Below are 19,852 nucleotides of genomic sequence, written 5' to 3'. Positions count from 1 at the left end.
CTGGAAGGTGTAACATAATATACATTCAATTTTACAAGAAACTGCTAATCTGTTTTCCAAAGTGGTTCTACTTTTTCTTTTTTTTTTGATTATTTAAAGATCTTTTTATTGAGGATTGACAACTATGCTATCATCAAAGTGGTTCTACCCTTTTACATTCCCATCAGCAACGCATGAAAGTTTTTGTTGCCCCATATCCTACCAGCACTTGTTACTGTTAGTCTTTTGAATTCTAACCATTTAATGAGTGTAAAGTGGTACGTCATTGTGGGGTTTTTTTTCCACATCTTTATTGGAGTATAAATGCTTTACAATGTTGTGTTAGTTTCTGCTGTACAACAAAGTGAATCAGCTATATATATACATATATCCCTATATCCCCTCCCTCTTGAGTCTCCCTCCCACCCTCCCAATCCCATCCCTCTAGGTCATCACAAAGCACCGAGCTGATCTCCCTGGTGCTATGCAGCAGCTTCCCACTAGCCATCCATTGTGGTTTTAATTTGCATTTTCCTAATGTTGAGCATCTTTCAATAAATCAATGGATTTATTTGCCATTTGTATATTTCCTCTGGTGAAGTGTCTTTTCAAATATTTTGTCCATTTTAACATCAGGTTATTTGGCTTCTTATTATTGAGTGGTAAAAGTTGTTTATATATTCTGGATACATGACTTTTGTTAAATATATGTATTGTGAATATTTTCTCCCAGTCTGTAGCTTGCTTTTTCCTTTTCTTAATAGTGTCTTTTGAAGAACCAAAGTTTTTAATTTGATGAAATTTGATTTATCAATTTTTTCTTTTATGGTTAGTGCTTTTTATATCCTAAGAAATATTTACTTACCCCAAAGTAATAAATATCTTCTATGCTTTTTTCTAGATGTTTTATTGTTTTAGTTTTTACTTTAGGTCTAAGATCTATTTTGAATTAATTTTCACCCTTTTGTCCCTGATAATTGGTAATTTGTATCTTCCTTCTTTTTTTCCTTAATCAGTCTTACTAGGGGTTTATCAATTTATTAATATTTTCAAAGAACCAACTTTTGGCTTTGCTAACTTTCTCTGTTCTTTGTATATTTTCTATACAAAAGCATTAGTGAAGAGCATTAATTTCTGCTCTTCACTATCTCTTCCTTCCTCTGGGTTTAACTTGGTCTTTTACTAATTTATCTTATTTTATTTTTGAGATAGTATTCACATAACATAAAATCCACTACTTAAAAGTGTACAATTCAATGGTTTTTAGTATATTCACAATGTTGTGCAATCACTGCCACCATCTAATTCCAGAACTTTTCCATTACTCTATTATCAGTCAGTCCCAGTCCTCCCTGCCAACCACTAGTCTACTTTCTGTCTCCATGGATTTGCCTATTCTGAATATTTCATGTAAATGGAATCACACAATATGTGGACTTTTGTGTCTGGCTTCTTTCACTTAGCATAAGGTTTTCAAGAATCATATATGTTGTAATTATTTCATTCCTTTTAATGGCTGAATAGTATTCCATTGTGTGGATATATCATATCTTGTTTATCCATTCATTAGTTGGTGGACATTTGAGTTGTTTCTACTTTTCGGCTATATAACTAATGTTGCTATGAACATCCATGTACAGCTTTTTATATGAACATATGTGGGGTATATATTTAGGAGTAGGATTGATGGATCATATGGTAATTCTGTTTAACTTTTTGAGACACCACCAAACTTTTTCTGGTGCTTTTTTTTTTTTAATTTATCTATTTTGGCTGCGTTGGGTCTTCGTTGCTGCATGCGAACTTTCTCTAGTTGTGGCGAGTGGGGGCTACTCTTCATTGCAGTGTGCGGGCTTCTCATTGCAGTGCCTGCTCTTGTTGCGGAGCACAGGCTCTAGGCACACAGGCTTCAGTAGTTGTGGCACGCAAGCTCAGTAGTTGTGGCTCACAGGCTGTAGAGAGCAGGCTCAGTAGTTGTGGCGCATGGGCTTGGCTGCTCTGCAGCGTGTGGGAACTTCCTTGACCAGGGCTTGAACCCATGTCCCCTGCCTTAGTAGGTGGATTCTTAACCACTGTACCACCAGGGAAGTCCCTTTTTCTGGCTTCTTAAGGTAGAAATGTAGAATATTGATTTTAAATCTTTGTCTTTTTTTCTGATATAGGCATTTAAAGTTATACATTTTCCTCTAAGTACTTTTTAAAAAATATTTATTTATTTTTGGCTGTGTTGGGTCTTTGTTGCTGTGCGTGGGCTTTCTCTAGCTGCGGAGAGCAGGGACTACTCTTCGTTGCGGTACACAGGCTTCTCATTGCGTTGTCTTCTCTTGTTGCAGAGCATGGGCTCTAGGCACGCGGGCTTCAGTAGTTGTGGCACAGGGGCTCTAGAGCGCAGGCTCAGTAGTTGCGGCGTACGGGCTTAGCTGCTCCGTGGCATGTGGGATCTTCCCAGACCAGGGCTCGAACCCGTGTCCCTTGCATTGGCAGGCGGATTCTTAACCTCTGTGCCACCAGGGAAGTCCCTCTCTAAGTACTTCTTTAGCTGCACTACACAAATTTTGATATGCTGTGCTTTCATTATTGTTCAGCTTAAAATATTTTCCAATTTCATTTGTTTTCTTCTTTGACTCATTAGTTATATAGAAATACATTCTTTAATTTCTAAACATCTGTGGATTTTCTAGATATATTTTTTATTCTAATTTAATTCCATTGTGATTAGAGAGCATATTCTATGAGATTTTAATCTTTTGAAATTTATTGAGATTTATCTTATGGCCCAGGATATAATCTAGCTTAGTGAATATTCCATGTGTACTTGAAAAAAAAGTTCTGCATTTATTCTGCAATTATGGGGTGGAGTTTCTTTAACGTCAATTATATCAAGTTGGTTGACTGTATTGTTCTGATTCTCTAAATCCTATTGCTTTTTTGCCTAGATGTTCTACCAATTATCAGTAGAGGAGTTTTCAAATCTCTGACTGTAAGTGTGCATTTGTCTGTTTTTTCCCTTTAGTTCTGTCAGCTTTTTATTTTATTTTTATTTTTTATACAGCAGGTTCTTATTAGTCAACCATTTTATACACATCAGTGTATACACGTCAATCCCAATCTCCAAATTCATCCCACCATCCCCCACCCCCTGCCGCTTTCCCCCCTTGGTGTCCATACATTTCTTCTCTACATCTGTGTCTCTATTTCTGCCCTGCAAATCGGTTCATCTGTACCATTTTCTAGGTTCCACATATATGCGTTAATATACGATATTTGTTTTTCTCTTTCTGACTTACTTCACTCTGTATGACAGTCTCTAGATCTACCCACGTCTCTACAAATGACCCAATTTTGTTCCTTTTTATGGCTGAGTAATACTCCATTGTATATATGTACCACATCTTCTTTATCCATTCATCTGTCAATGGGCATTTAGGTTGCTTCCATGACCTGGCTATTATAAACAGTGCTGCAATGAACATTGGGGCGCATGTGTCTTTTTGAATTATGGTTTTCTTTGGGCATATGCCCAGCAGTGGGATTGCTGGGTCATATGGTAATTCTATTTTTAGTTTTTTAAGGAACCTCCGTACTGTTCTCCATAGTGACTGTATCAATTTACATTCCCACCAACAGTGCAAGAGGGTTCCCTTTTCTCCACACCCTCTCCAGCATTTGTTGTTTGTAGATTTTCTGATGATCCCCGTTATAACCTGTGTGAGGTGATACCTCATTGTAGTTTTGATTTGCATTTCTCTAATAATTAGTGATGTTGGGCAGCTTTTCATGGGCTTCTTGGCCATCTGTATGTCTTCTTTGGAGAAATGTCTATTTAGGTCTTCTGCCCATTTTTTATTTTTAGTAAATTTATTTATTTTATTTATTTATCATTTTTGGCTGCGTTGGGTCTTCATTGCTGCGTGAGGGCTCCCTGTAGTTGCGGTGAGCAGAGGCTACTCTTTGTTGCAGTGCACGGGCTTCTCATTGCGGTGGCTTCTCTTGTTGTGGAGCATGGGCTCTAGGCACACGGGCTTCAGTAGTTGTGGCACACAGGCTCGGGAGTTGTGGCGCACAGGCTTAGCTGCTCCGCGGCATGTGGGATCTTCCTGGACCAGGGATTGAACCCGTGTCCCCTGCATTGGCAGGTGGATTCCTAACCACTGCGCCACTCGGGAAGCCCTTCTGCCCATTTTTTGATTGGGTTGTTTGTTTTTGTAATATTGTTTTTTAATATTGAGCTGCATGAGCTGTTTATATATTTTGGAGATTAATCCTTTGTCCGTTGATCTGTTTTCAAATATTTTCTCCCATTCTGACCATTGTCTTTTCGTCTTGTTTGTGGTTTCCTTTGCTTTGCAAAAGCTTTGAAGTTTCATTAGGTCCCATTTGTTTATTTTTGTTTTTATTTCCATTACTCTAGGAGGTGGATCTAAAAAGATCTTTCTGTGATTTATGTCAAAGAGTGTTCTTCCTATGTTTTCCTCTAAGCGTTTTATAGTGTCTGGTCTTACATTCAGGTCTCTAACCCATTTTGAGTTTATTTTTGTGTATGGTGTTAGGGAGTGTTCTAATTTCATTCTTTTACATGTAGCTGTCCAGTTTTCCCAGCACCACTTATTGAAGAGACTGTCTTTTCTCCATTGTATATCCTTGCCTCCTTTGTCATAGATTAGTTGACCATATGTGCGTGGGTTTATCTCTGGGCTTTCTATCCTGTTCCATTGATCTATATTTCTGTTTTTGTGCCAGTACCATATTGTCTTGATTACTGTACTTTGTAGTATAGTCTGAAGTCAGGGAGTCTGATTCCTCCAGCTCCCTTTTTTCCCCTCAGGATTGCTTTGGCTATTCAGGGTCTTCTGTGTTTCCATACAAATTTTAAGATTTTTTGTTCTAGTTCTGTAAAAAATGCCACTGGTAATTTGATAGGGGTTGCACTGAATCTGTACATTGCTTTGGGTAGTATAGTCATTTTCACAATATTGATTCTTCCAATCCAAGAACATGGTATATCTCTCCATCTGTTTGTGTCATCTTTGATTTCTTTCATCAGTGTCTTATAGTTTTCTGAGTACAGGTCTTTTGCCTCCTTAGGTAAGTTTATTCCTAGGTATTTTATTCTTTTTGTTGCAAGGGTGAATGGGATTGTTTCCTTAATTTCTCTTTCCGATCTTTTGTTGTTAGTGTATAGGAATGCAAGAGATTTCTATGCATTAATTTTGTATCCTGCAACTTTACCAAATTCATTGATTAGCTCTAGTAGTTTTCTGGTGGCATCTTTAGGATTCTCTAGGTATAGTATCATGTCATCTGCAAACGGTGACAGTTTTACTTCTTCCTTTCCCATTTGTATTCCTTTTATTTCTTTTGCTTTTCTGATTGCCGTGGCTAGGACTTCCAAAACCAAGTTGAATAATAGTGGTGAGAGTGGACATCCTTGCCTTGTTCCTGATCTTAGAGGAAATGCTTTCAGTTTTTTAACATTGAGAATGATGTTTGCTGTGGGTTTGTCACATATGGCCTTTATTATATTGAGGTAGGTTCCCTCTATGCCCACTTTCTGGAGAGATTTTTATCATAAATGGGTGTTGAATTTTGTCAAAAGCTTTCTCTGCATTTATGGAGATGATCATATGGTTTTTTTTTTTTTTTTTTTTTTTTGCTGTATGCGGGCCTCTCACTGTTGTGGCCTCTCCCGTTGCGGAGCACAGGCTCCGGACGCGCAGGCCCAACGGCCATGGCTCACGGGCCCAACCGCTCCGCGGCATGTGGGATCCTCCCAGACCGGGGCACGAACCCGTGTCCCCTGCATCGGCAGGCGGACTCTCAACCACTGCGCCACCAGGGAAGCCCGATCATATGGTTTTTATTCTTCAATTTGTTAATATGGTGTATCACATTGATTAATTTGCATATATTGAAGAATCCTTGCATCCCTGGGATAAATCCCACTTGATCATGGTGTATCATCCTTTTAATGTGTTGTTGGATTCTGTTTGATAGTATTTTGTTGAGGATTTGTTCATCTATATTCATCAGTGATATTGGCCTGTAATTTTCTTTTTTGTAGTATCTTTGTCTGGTTTTGGTATCAGGGTGATGGTGGCTTCATAGAATGAGTTTGGAGTGTTCCTTCCTCTGCAATTTTTTGGGAGAGTTTGAGAAGGTTGGGTGTTAGCTCTTCTCTAAATGTTTGATAGAATTCACCTGTGAAGCCATCTGGTCCTGGAGTTTTGTTTATTGGAAGATTTTTAATCACAGTTTCAATTTCATTGCTTGTGATTGGTCTGTTAATATTTTCTATTTCTTCCTGGTTCAGTGTTGGAAGGTTATACCTTTCTAAGAATTTGTCCATTTCTTCCAGGTTGTCCATTTTATTGGCATAGAGTTGCTTGTAGTAGTCTCTTAGGATGCTTTGTATTTTTGCAGTGTCCGTTGTAACTTCTCCTTTTCCATTTCTAGTTTTATTGATTTGGGTCCTCTCCCTCTTCTTCTTGATGAGTCTGGCTAAAGATTTATCAATTTTGTTTATCTTCTCAAAGAACCAGCTTTTAGTTTCATTGATCTTTGCTACTGTTTTCTTTGTTTCTATTTCATTTATTTCTGCTCTGATCTTTATGATTTCTTTCCTTCTACTAACTTTGGGGTTTTTTTGTTCTTCTTTCTCTAATTCCTTTAGGTGTAAGGTTAGATTGTTTATTTGAGATTTTTCTTGTTTCTGGAGGTAGGCTTGTATTGCTATAAACTTCCCTCTTAGAACTGCTTTTGCTGCATCCCATAGGTTTTGGATCGTCATGTTTTGTCATTTGTCTGTAGGTATTTTTTGATTTCCTCTTTGATTTCTTCAGTGATCTCTTGGTTATTTAGTAACGTATTGTTTAGCCTCCATGTGTTTGTGTTTTTTACTTTTTTTTCCCTGTAATTGATTTCTAATCTCACGGTGTTGTGGTTGGACAAGATGCTTGATATGATTTCAGTTTTCTTAAATTTATCGAGGCCTGATTTGTGACCCAAGATGTGATCTATCCTGGAGAATGTTCTGTGTGCACTTGAGAAGAAAGTGTAATCTGCTGTTTTTAGATGGAATGTCTTATAAATAGCAATTAAATCTATCTGGTCTATTGTGTCATTTAAAGCTTGTGTTTCCTTATTAATTTTCTGCCTGGATGATCTGTCCATTGGTGTAAGTGAGGTGTTGAAGTCCCCCAGTATTACTGTGTTACTGTCGATTTCCTCTTTTATAGCTGTTAGCAGTTGCCTTATGTATTGAGGTGCTCCTATGTTGGCTGCATATATATTTATAATTGTTATGTCTTCTTCTTGGATTGATCCCTTGTTCATTATGTAGTGTCCTTCCTTGTCTCTTGTAACGTTCTTTATTTTAAAGTCTATTTTATCTGATATGAGTATTGCTACTCCAGCTTTCTTTTGATTTCCTTTTGCACGGAATATCTTTTTCCATCCCCTCACTTTCAGTCTGTATGTGTCCCTAGGTCTGAAGTGGGTCTCTTGTAGACAGCATATAGATGGGTCTTGTTTTTGTATCCATTCAGCGAGACTGTGTCTTTTGGTTGGAGTATTTAATCCACTCAGGTTTAAGGAAATTATCGATATGTATGTTCCTATCACCTTTATCTTAATTGTTATGGGTTTGTCTTTGTAGGTCTTTTTCTTCTCTTGTGTTTCCCACTTACAGAAGTTCCTTTAGCATTTGTTGTAGAGCTGGTTTGGTGGTGCTGAATTCTCTTAGCTTTTGATTGTCTGTAAAGCTTTTTTTTTTTTTTTTGCGATACATGGGCCTCTCACTGTTGTGGCCTCTCCCGTTGCGGAGCACAGGCTCCGGATGCACAGGCTCAGTGGCCATGGCTCACGGGCCCAGCCGCTATGTGGCATGTGGGATCTTCCCGGACCGGGGCACGAACCCATGCATCCTGCATCGGCAGGCGGACTCTCAACCACTGCGCCACCAGGGAAGCCCTGATTGTCTGTAAAGCTTTTGATTTCTCCATCGAATCTGAATGAGATCCTTCCCGGGTAGAGTAATCTTGGTTGTAGGTTCTTCCCTTTCACCACTTTAATTATATCATGTCACTCCCTTCTGACTTGTAGAGTTTCTGCTGAGAAATCAGCTGTTAACCTTATGGGAGTTCCCTTGTATATTATTTGTCATTTTTCCCTTGTTGCTTTCAATAATTTTTCTTTGTCTTTAATTTTTGTCAGTTTGATTACTATGTGTCTCGGCATGTTTCTCCTTGGGTTTATCCTGCCTGGGACTCTCTGCGCTTCCGGGACTTGGGTGGCTATTTCCTTTCCCACGTTAGGGAAGTTTTCGACTATAATCTCTTCAAATATTTTCTTGGGTCCTTTCTGACTCTCTTCTCCTTCTGGGGCCCCTATAACGTGAATGTTGTTGCATTAAATGTTGTCCCAGAGGTCTCTTAGGCTATCTTCATTCTGTTCATTCTTTTTTCTTTATTCTGTTCCACAGCAGTGAATTCCACCATTCTGTCTTCCAGGCCACTTATCCATTCTTCTGCCTCAGTTATTCTGCTATTGATTCCTTCTAGTGTATTTTTCATTTCAGTTCAGTTGTATTGTTCATCTGTGTTTGTTTGTTCTTTGATCTTCTAGGTGTTTGTTCTTTAATTCTTCTAGATCTTTGGTAAACATTTCTTGCATCTTCTCAAACTTTGCCTCCATTCTTTTTCCGAGGTCCTGGATCATCTTCATTATCATTATTCTGAATTCTTTTTCTGGAAGGTTGCCTATCTCCACTTCATTTAGTTGTTTTTCTGGGGTTTTACCTTGTTCCTTCATGTGGTACAAAGTCCTCTGCCTTTTCATTTCGTCTGTCTTTCTGTGAATGTGGTTTTCCTTCCACAGGCTGCAGAATTGTAGTTCTTCTTGCTTCTGCTGTCTGCCCTCTGGTGGATGAGGCTTATCTAAGAGGTCTGTCAATTCTGACAGCTTTTATTTCATTTTTTTTTTTTTTTTTTTTGCGGTACGCGGGCCTCTCACTGTTGTGGCCTCTCCCGTTGCGGGGCACAGGCTCCGGATGCGCAGGCTCAGCGGCCATGGCTCACGGGCCCAGCCGCTCCGCGGCATATGGGATCCTCCCAGACCGGGGCACGAACCCGTATCCCCTGCATCGGCAGGCAGACTCTCAACCACTGCGCCACCAGGGAGGCCCTATTTCATTTTTTGTAGCTCTGTTATTGGGTGCGTATACATTTAGGCTTATATCTTCCTTCCTCAATTGACCCTTTTTTGATTATGAAATGTCTATTTCTCTGCTAATTCTCCTTGTCGTGACATTTCTTTGTCCAATATTAATATAGCCATACCAGGTTTCTATGTGCATAGAATATCTTTTTTCATCCTTTTACATTGTGTCTGTATGTTAAAATTATACCTCTTTTAGATATATACAGGTTGAACAACACAGGTTTGAAATCCATCTATACACGGATTTTTTTTTCAATAAATATGTACTACAGTACTAGACGATCATCGGTTGGTTGAATCTGTTGATGCAGAACTGCAGATAGGGAGGGCCAGCTGTAAAGTTATACTCACATTTTCCACTGCAGGGAGGGTTGGTGCCCTTTACCCCTGCATTGTCCAAGGGTCAACTACAGTTGGGTTTTGACTTTTTATTCTGACAAGCTCTGTTTTTTAATCGGAGCATTTCTACTTAATGGAATTATTAATACGGTTGGGTTTAAGTCTGTGTTAGTTTGCAAGGGCTGCCATAACAAAGTACCATGGACTGGGTGGCTTAAACAACAGAAATTTATTCACGCATAGTTCTGGAAGCAAGAAGTCTGAGATTCTGGTGTTGGCAGGGTGGGTTCCTTCTGAGGGCTGTGAGGAAAGGATCTATTCCAGGCCTCAGTCTTTGGCCTGCAGACAACCATCTTCTCCCTGCGCCTTCACATTGGTCTCTCTCTGTACATGTCTGTGTCCCAGTTTCCTCTTCTTACAAGGACACCAGTCATATTGGATTACGGTCTACCCTAATGACCTCATTTTAACATAATACTTCTGAAAAGACTCTATCTCCTTGGAAAAGTAGGATATCATAACCAAGGACAGGGTTTATTAAAATAAAGCTGTAATTAGTATTAAAAAACTGGTAGAACAGCAGCGATGGGCACAACATTGTAAATCAACTGTACTTCAATATAAAGAAAATAAAATCAGAAAAAAGATTATATATCTATCGATATGTATATGTATCTGTATATCTGTATGAAATAAAGGAGCTTATCTTTAATGAAGTGAAAAAAAAAAACAACAAAGACTCTATCTCCAAAAAAATAAAATAAAATAAATTTTTAAAGACAAAAAAAAACAAGACCTGTCTCCAAATAAGTCACATTCGGAGGTGCAGGATTTCAATATATGCTTTGGTGGGGGACACAATTCAACCCACAACAAAGTCTATCATCTTGCTATTTGTTTTCTATTTGCCCCATGTGTTCTTTTTTTATTATATATTTTTAAGTTAATTAATTAATTTATTTTTGGCTGTGTTGGTTCTTTGCTGCTGCACGCGGGCTTTCTCTAGTTGCCGCGAGTGGGGGCTACTCTTTGTTGCAGTGTGCGGGCTTCTCATTGCGGTGGCTTCTCTCGTTGCGGAGCACGGGCTCTAGGCACGCAGGCTTCCGTAGTTGTGGCACATGGGCTCAGTATTTGTGGCTCATGGGCTCTAGAGCATAGGCTCAGTAGTTGTGGAGCACAGGCTTAGTTGCTCTGCGGCATGTGGGATCTTCCAGGACCAGGGATCGAATCCACGTCCCCTGCATTGGCAGGAGGATTCTTTTTTTTTTTTTTTTTTTTTTGTGGTACGCGGGCCTCTCACTGTTGTGGCCTTCTCCCGTTGCGGAGCACAGGCTCCGGACGCGCAGGCTCAGCGGCCATGGCTCACGGGCCCAGCCGCTCAGCGGCATGTGGGATCTTCCCGGACCGGGGCACGAGCCCGTGTCCCCTGCATCGGCAGGCGGACTCTCAACCACCGCGCCACCAGGGAAGCCCTGGCAGGCGGACTCTCAACCGCTGTGCCACCAGGGAAGGTCTGCCCCATATGTTCTTTGTTCCTCAGTTCTTTTCCTGACTTCTTTTGAGGAATTGAATATTATATTTATATTAATATCATACATAATTAATATTATAAATGTAATCGTATTATTAATATAGATATAATGGTCACACATTATAATTCAATATTAAATATAATTAATATTATACTTTGTTTCATCTCTGCATTTTAGCTATACCTTTTTATTTTTAATGATTGCTCTAGAAATTATAAATATGTATCACTAATTTCTCACAGTGTAATTGAACTCCACATTTCACAAAAGAAGAAACTATAATATAATCTACTCTTCCATTTTTTGTACTATTATCATATATTTTATTCCTACATATGTCATAAACTGCATCTTACAATTATATTACTTTTGCTGTAAACAGTCATTTGTCTTTTATGGAAATTAAGAGAAGAAAACAGCCATGCTTTTATAATTACCCAGAATTATCAATTCTGTGGCTCTTCATTCCTTTCTGTAGATCCAAGTTTCCAAATTTCCTTTCAGCCTAAATAACTTCATTTAGCATTTCTCACAGTGCAAGTCTGCTGGCAATAAATTCTCTTATCTTTCATTTTTCTGAAAAAGTCTTTATTTCTCTTTCTTTTTTTTTTTTTAACGTTGAGCCTTCTTTTAATTTATTTATTTTTATTTTTGGCTGTGTTGGGTCTTCGTTTCTGTGCAAAGGCTTTCTCTAGTTGTGGCAAGCGGGGGCCACTCTTCATCGTGGTGCATGGGCCTCTCACTGTCGTGGCCTCTCTTGTTGCGGAGCACAGGTTCCAGACGTGCAGGCTCAGTAGCTGTGGCTCACGGACCCAGCTGCTCCGCGGCACGTGGGATCTCCCCAGACCAGGGCTCGAACCCGTGTACCCTGCATTAGCAGGCAGATTCTCAACCACTGCACCACCAGGGAAGCCCTCTCTTTCATTTTGAAGGATATTTTCATTGGCTATAGAATTCTAGACGGAAACTCTCCCTTTGTCAGCAATTTAAAGGTGCGATTCCATTGTCTTCTATCCCCCTTTTCTTCCTATCATTGTATCCCTCTATGTAAGGTGTCTTAGTGGTTCAGCATCAACACTAATGAGATAAAGCAATATTAAATGATTGAAACAACGCAAGAGAGAGCATGTCCCTTATGTAGTATTCTTGCAAAAAGGTTTAACCTGAATCTAATTGTGAGGAAACATTCAAAGAAATTCCAATTGAGATATTTTACCAGAAAACTAGCTTGGATTCTTCAAAAATATCAATGTCATGAAAAACAAAAAGGCAAGAGGACTAGTCTAGATTTTAGGGATATGTGGAGAAATGTAATTATGGCCTAATTAGTCTAGATAATAATACTGCACTGTGAAATATCTTGGTCGCCATGGAAAATAGTTTGCCAGGTCCTCATAAATTTAAACATAGACTTAGCATATGACCCAGCAATTCCACTTCTAGGTATATATCTGAAAGAATTGAAAGCAGGGACTCAGACAGATACTTGCACACCCGTGCTCCTAGCAGCATTGTTCACAACAGCCAAAAGGTGGAAACAACCCAGGTGTCCATCAACAGATGAGTAGCTAAACAAAATGTGATATATACATACACTAGAATATTATTCAACCTTTAAAAGGAATGAAATTCTGACAATGCTACAACATGGGTGAACCTGGAAGACATTATGCTAAGTGAAATAAGCCAGACACAAAAGGACAAATATTGCATGATTCCACTTACATGAACTACCTAGAACAGGCAACTTCATAGAGACAGAAAGTAGAACAGAGGTTACCAGGGGAGGATGGGATATTTACTGGGTACAGTTTCTTTTCAGGATGATGAAAAAGTTCTGGAAGTGGATAGTGGTGATGGTTGCATAACACTGTGAATGTACTTAATGCCACAGTTGTATACGTGTTTTTTTTTTAACATCTTTATTGGAGTATAATTGTTTTACAGTGTTGTGTTAAGTTTCTGCTGTATAACAAAGGGAGTCAGCTATATGCAATGCAACTGTATAACTTCAAAAGGTTACCATAGTAAATTTCACGTTATGTATATTTTACCACAAATTTTTAAAAAGGATATTGTGGTTACGTGAGAAGATGTCCTCATTTTTAGGAGATATGGGCCAAAATATTTAGGGGTGAAGTGTCTTAATGTCTACAACTTATTTTTAGTGGATCTAGGGGAAAAGAGAGAGAAAAGAGAAAGAAATGTGGCAAAAGGTTAACAACTGGTGAATCTAGATATATGTTCATTGTACTACTCTTTCAACTTTTCTGTAAGTCTGAAGATGTTCAAAATACAAAGAAGATGCTCAATAAATATTTTAAAATGAGTAAATGAATGTGAGAGAGAACTCTTCCAGACAGAGAGAAAAGCAGGAGCAAAGGTTAAGAGGAAGAAAAAGTGCTTTCAAGAAACACTGAGTAATCTAGTTTGATTTGAGTCAAAGGTGCATGCTAGGACGTTCTGGGAGATAAAGCCAGAAAGGTTGGTAGGCTGTGTGCCAAACTGGGAAAGGTCCTGAGCTAAAGAACAGAGAGGCTGTACTGTTCCTGGCTAGCAACAGGGAGCACCACGGAAGGCAATAAACATGGCAGTAACATGTGAAGTGATGCAGTTCTTCTGCAAGATTAATCTAGTCATGATGCCCTGGACAGACCAAAGGGCATCACAGCTAGGAGGCTATTACAGTAGTCTAGGCATGGGAGCAGGGACTTGGGCTAGGTGGAGGAAGTGGGAATAAAAGGCAACTGTTTTGTGAAGGACCTTCAGAATTTGATAACTGAGTAAACATGGAAAGTGCGGGTTATCACCCTGAGGTTTACACCTGGGTGTCAGAGAACACAGGAAATGGGAAAGTCAGCAGGAGAGGCTAGTTTGCAGCTCAAGGTTCAAAGACATGAACTATAAGAAAACGGAGTAGGTTTGGTCTTATCCCTGCCTTCCTGTCAAATGGATCCTTCACAAGCCCTCAGGCTGTCAAACAGGGTCCAGTCAGAACCAGAATTCTCCACTGGACCCGCTTCACCTGGCCCCACAACCCATCCCCGGGACCAGCAGGCCCTTAGGGCCGACTGGTACCCTGAGTCCTTCTCCTGTAGTGTCTCTTCAGCATCTCCCCTGGTTCCTCTCCACTTAGCCCGCACGTAGTTCGGTCTTCTTGCCCTAACTTCCCCTCTTTTCAGAGTCCTTCTTCCTCAGTAAGAGGAGAGGAATCAAGTATCTGCCCAAGCGCACCAGTCCTGCAGCATGCAGGCCAAGACCGGCACTCCTAAGCAGCTCAGGTGTGGGTGGGCCAGGGGTGGCGGGAGAGAGGGAAGAGATGACAGAGCGGGGCTGAGGGGGAGGCCAGCACAGGGTGGTGGTGGGGGCAGCAGGGACCGCCTGCAGCATATCTGGCTGCAGGGAGACCCAGTAGGCCTTGCTCCATCCAGCCCCACCTGCCATACAGGACACCCAGCAGTCCTGGGGTTGGTGGAGGGGGTCTCTGCTTATCAGCTCAGTCATCCCACCAATCCTCAGATAATTCCATTTGTTGCCCCTAAACCACTTACTCTATCCCCATGGCACTCAGCCCTCCTCTCCCAGTTTCCCATTTCTGTGTAGAAAATAAAAGCTCGAGGTCGGCAGGAGTGTGGACATTCTGATGAGGCAGAGCTCGGCCTAGCACAGGAACATTTAGGACACGGAGACAATCAGACTGCGGACAGGGCTGGAGGAGGCATCCAGCTGAGCCACCAGTGAGGGTGGAAGCTGTGGAGAAAGTCAGAGGCCTTGGAGTCAGTCCACCAAGCCAAGAGGTGAGCTGCACAGCAGAGCATGGCCTGCAGAGGCAGGTGGCTGCTGTCCTGGGCACAGCTGCCCAGCTCCGCGCCTTCTCAGGCCGCATGAAGATCAATTATGTGGGGTGCACATAATCAGCTCCTTCTCCTCGCCGCAGCCTCCAGGGAGGGGCAGCCTCCTTCACGCAACCTGTCGCCTGCCACCACAGTTATGTCTGGCCTGAGTTAGGCTGGCACGTGGGGTCTTGCTCTAGCCCGGGCTTGCTCTGGGTGACCCTCCCTGCCACACCTGCCTCCCCAGCTCTACCTCCCAGGCTCACTGATCTGCCATCAGGGGTGCCGGGGGCTGGGGGGTGGTGTCACGACCCAGGCCAGGGAAGCCCACTGGGCAGCCTTTGCCAACTTGCCTCCCTACCCACTGGGAAAACAGCTTTTGTATTCTTGGTCCTCAAGCCCAGATACAGAATCCCCTAAAGTGTGCCAGCTCTCCAGGGCATCTGCCTGGGAACGAGCAAACCTGGCAGAGTAAGGGGAGAAGTACCAGCTCTGGTGTGACCTGCTGCCATGGAAACAAGTCAGTGACTAGCAAGGGCGTGAGAGTGAGAGGCTCTGGTGAAATATGTCCAGCGACGGAGAAGCTGGGCTGGAAAACTGAGGGAAATGGGCAGGGAACTCTGGCTGAAATGGGAACAAAGGAAAGTCCTGGTTTAACTGCAGGTTAGCCTTACCGGGAGGCAGACGGCACACCTTTAGTGACAGCCAAGGCAGTGGAAAGATTACTGGTCTCAGTGCCACCACTGGCTCTTTGACCTAAACCTAAAAATTCATCTCTCTCAGAAGGGAAAGTTAAAGTCACAACATAAGACTTTTCAGCTGTTGTAAATTGCGATGGATCGTCACGCCCCTGACGTAGGCTGATGTAGGCCTCCACGGCAGGCCCTGAGCTGCAGCAGGTCTGGAGTAATTAAGGCTTCCCGGGGCACTTTGCTATACAGGAATCCTGACGCACCCAGCAGGCACTTACCTGCAGCCAGCGGAGCAGAAGCAAACTGGAGAGGCAGGACAGAGAAGAAGCGCAGGATCCTGGGGTGGGAGCACAGGCTGCCAGGAAGAGGGTGTAACAGCTCACCTTGGGTCACATCTCCAGGAAAAGGAGCATGTGTGGGCCCCAGAAGTCCTGCACCATCCCACATCTAGGGACAAAATAGACAGTCAGTTGTGTCCCATCCCTTCCTTCGTTGTACTCACTTAACCTCTCCCCAGCTTCCTTGTTCTGAGGATGACTGTACCCTCTGTGAGCAACAGAGGGTCCGAGGGGACGTCTAAACAGGACTTGCGAGGCTTTGCCCTGTCCTCAAGCTATTATCCCTTCAATCTTCTCTGCTCTGCCTTCCTCAAGTAACAGCTCCGTCCCAGCTCCTAAGGAGGTTCTCCACTCCCCAGGTCATGGGACAACTGCTCTGCGCGGTCTGCTTCAGCGCTAGCTCCTGGCGCAAGTTCAGCCCTAGGCAGGCCTGCGGAAGGGCAGGGCCTCCAAGTCAGCCTGAAGATGCTGCTGCAGCCAGCTTCATTCCCTTGCAGCAGCTGCAGGCCTCGGCAGTCTGCTGGTGTGGTGCACACAGCTTCCCACTCCCAGGTGGGTCACAGCTGGGAGAGAAATGTCTCGGGGGAAGAGTGGGCCATTGAAAAAGAAGAGCCAAGAACAGGCACAAATGCCACAACAGCCAAAGGAGTGTCCATCACTGGTCCTCCAGATTGCTTCATGATCCTGTGCTGTACTTTCCTCCCCTTGCAGCTGTTCAGCTCAGTTCCAGAGAAGGAGACTCACAAACCCTCCTACCCATTCACGAGACCCTGTTCACCCTGCTCCCAGTTGGCTGGTCCTGCACCAAATATGCCAACGATATGGCCCTTGCCCCGTAATCATCTGCCTCTTCACATTCTTCCCCTGGAAGAGTGGCTGTAAGGAGTGAGCCTAATAAAAGGGCCTCAGGGTAATAGAGAGACCACATCTCGCTTCCCCTCTGCAGGAAACTCACAGCTCCTGTTCATTCACTGTTATTTACTGTGTGCCATCCATGTGCCAAGCTGGGAATAAAAACACTGACCAAAACCCAGTCCCTGTCTTCTAAGAACTCAGTATCTACAGACATTTCTCCCCCATGTCTCAGGGCTGTGGGGAGGGTGCCCAGAATATCTTTTCCCTACTTCCTAGCATATCCACATTCTCCACATCCTTCACAGCCCAGCACACATGCTGTCTGCTTCGTGGCTCTCATCATATAGCCACTTCGCAGTGGTGTCTCCTGCCTCTGAGGGTTCACAGCACAGTTACCTGCGCCTCTCTCAAGACATGTCACTTTCTACTTATATGTGTTTTGTATGCATAGTTGATCTTCTCTACTAGACTCCATGTTTCTTGAGGGCAAATATCATCTTACACATCTTTGTATCCTTTGGAGTCCCCCCAAAGTACCACGTGCATAACAGGTGCTCAAATAATACTCACGGAACACGGCTTCCACATAAAGATGCCGGTTGGATGAATGAAGTCTTGTTTGTGAAGCTATTGGGAGTTCTCAGATTTAAAAATAATACATTTTCATCACTAATTAAAAACTTCTTATTAGAATTTTCCCAATTAATACAAAGCTTGAACTCAATGCAGGTAACATAGGATTCTTATGTATCCCTTATAGCTGTATATATATATCCAGTCTTATGTAAATGGTATATTATGTAAATATTATAATTCAATAGTCAGCTGTTTCTGCACTATAACATGTAAGTGCTCACATCCTGTGTGTATCTTATGCAAGGGAAAGTATCTTCTGCACTACGTGGTGTCCAGTTTTTCACTCTTCCTAATGCTGTGTGGTAATGATATAACCCAGGCTACAGCTGAACGGAAGAGATACCCTGGCCATGAGCACCCAGCCTTGGGTAAGCAGGCTCAGGTTTCCCCATCAGAGTCAGCCTATAAAACCATCCTTCCTAGGAGGACAGATTTGCCCATCAACAGAGGAAGTGGGGACTTCCCTGGTGGTCCAGTGGGTAAGACTCCACGCTCCCAGTAGAGGGGGCCCCAGTTCTGTCCCTGGTCGGGGAACTAGATCCTGCCTGCATGTCGCAACTAAGAAGTCCGCATGCCACAACTAAAGATGCTGCCTGCCACAACTAAGACACAGTGCAGCATAAATAAATAAATTAAATAGAGGACGTGACTCCAAAAGTTAAGAAAAGTTCTCACAGTGGCTAAGGGATGTTTTTGAAAATATCGGAACTGATGGCTGGGACTGGGATAGTGCTTATTACGGGCAGGCTAAAAACTTACTCCATTTAACCATCAAAAACCTGAGGTGGTTCTATCACTACCCCCAGCTTTGCAAATGAGGAAACTGAGGCTCAAGAGATGTAATCACTTTGCCCAAAGTCACATACCCAAGTGTCTCTGACTCTAGATCTTGAGCTGAGATTCTTGCTCAAACCATCCAAGTCCCTTTTTTTCTTTTTGCACTTGGTGTGCAGTGAGGGGCAACGACCCCATATCCCCTAGAAGAGACCTTAGGGATAATCTGCTTCAACCTCCTTACTTTACAGACAGGAAACTTGGGCTCAGAGAGATAAAGGGACATGTCCCTTAGGTCACACAGAGCCAGGGGCTTTTCTGCAACGGAATCGCAAGGTGCACAAGAGTACCAGTCCAAACTCCATTTTACAGAGGGGGAAGTGAAGCCCAGAGCGCTGAGCGCAGGTCCCGGGTCCATCACAGGCAGAGCCGTATCCAACCCTGGGAGCGCTCGTTATCCTGCCCGGCGCTACCAGCACCTTCACCTGGGGCGCCAACCATCAACTCACCGGCCCGCGCCTCGGGAGTGCTTGTCGGCGGCGCGCAGGCCCTCGGCCGGGAGTGACAAAGCGCTGACGTGGAACGAGCGGGGCCGCGCAGGCCAGAGCCGGACATGGCCTCGCTAACCCGGGCCTCCCCTGGCCCCTTTGCCTCAGAAGGCCGAGGCCCCAGGAGGGCGCGGACGCCCGGACGCCGAGCAGAATTCGGAAGCACTGGCCGCGGAGGGAGGCAGGGTCGCCTGGCCTCCTCTCCACAGGCTCCTACTTTGCCCCCTCAACAGTCTGTAGACCCGGTCCTGGCGCCGGGGCACCTGACGGGAAGCAACGGCTCGACCCTCAGCAGGGTCTAGCCACCTGGACCGGGGAGGGCTAGGTTGCCCTGGAAACGGGAAAAAGAGAGAGGCTCTTTGCGCCTGCGCGGACGCGCTAGGCACCATGGGAAATGTGGTTTCCGGGCTGTCACCTGGTGGCCAGAGGAACGGACGCAAGATGGCGCTCCAGCGTCGCGGTCAGTTCAGAGACGCAGGGTTCCCCGGCTGCCCTGGGCCCTTTCTGGGCGCTGCCGGCGTAGGAGAGGCCGCCGGAGCCTGAAAGGTAGTTTCTCTTGAGGGGACGCCCTGGCTCGTGACTCGTCCCAGGCCGGGTCGAGCCGGCCCCGACGGAGGGAGAACGTTGTGGAGGTGGGAGCTGGCCCAGGAGGGACCGGCTGCCCGAGGGACCCGAGCTCCTCGTCGCACAAGTGTTCTAGTCGGGCCGGGCGACCACTCCGGCCCCTAAGAGAATCCTATATCGGGTGGGAGTTAAATTGGGACCCCGTGAGCAGGGCCTGTCCTGACCATCCCTCCGGCTTCCCTGCCCAGTGCGTTGACTGCCCTGGAACCACCTTCTCCATTCCCGAGTTAGGCCTCTGGACTGAGATCTAGAAACCTAATCCAGGCTCTGTCAGAGACCCAGTTACTTCTCTGAGCCTCAGTTTCCTTATTTCTAAAACGGTAGTGATTGTAATGGCTCCCCTTTCTCCTCTGAGAGTGCTGCAAGGTTCATATGAGGTGACTGATGTGCAGGTTGGACAGTCCTTTAAGAACATAAACAGGCATTCCCATTCGTTGTAAATTAGTGCAACTTCTTACAAGGAAATTAGGCAGTGCTCTTCAGAAT

The 19,852-nt window shown here is 43.7% G+C and overlaps 1 long non-coding RNA gene across 6 annotated transcripts in view; it reads right to left on the bottom strand.

The window, feature by feature from the left end:
* LOC308619813 overlaps positions 1 to 19,042 on the bottom strand; it is a 31,584-nt gene extending 12,542 nt beyond the window's left edge. For 4 of the 6 annotated variants that reach the window (XR_014016238.1, XR_014016239.1, XR_014016240.1 and 1 more), the window contains exons 1-2: positions 18,704 to 19,042; positions 15,870 to 16,038 (exon numbers count right to left, since the gene is read on the bottom strand). This is a non-coding gene — a long non-coding RNA (uncharacterized lncRNA). Of the gene's footprint in view, positions 1 to 9,618; positions 11,935 to 12,998; positions 14,817 to 15,869; positions 16,039 to 18,703 lie in introns of those variants that run through there. The other 2 variants (XR_014016242.1, XR_014016243.1) reach the window with 2 other exon arrangements.
* Between the last annotated feature and the right edge of the window lie 810 nt (positions 19,043 to 19,852).

Source organism: Mesoplodon bidens (genome assembly GCF_964165515.1).
Source record: "Mesoplodon bidens genome assembly, chromosome: 7".
NCBI lineage: Eukaryota > Metazoa > Chordata > Mammalia > Artiodactyla > Ziphiidae > Mesoplodon > Mesoplodon bidens.
This window is presented reverse-complemented; position numbering and strand designations above follow the sequence as displayed.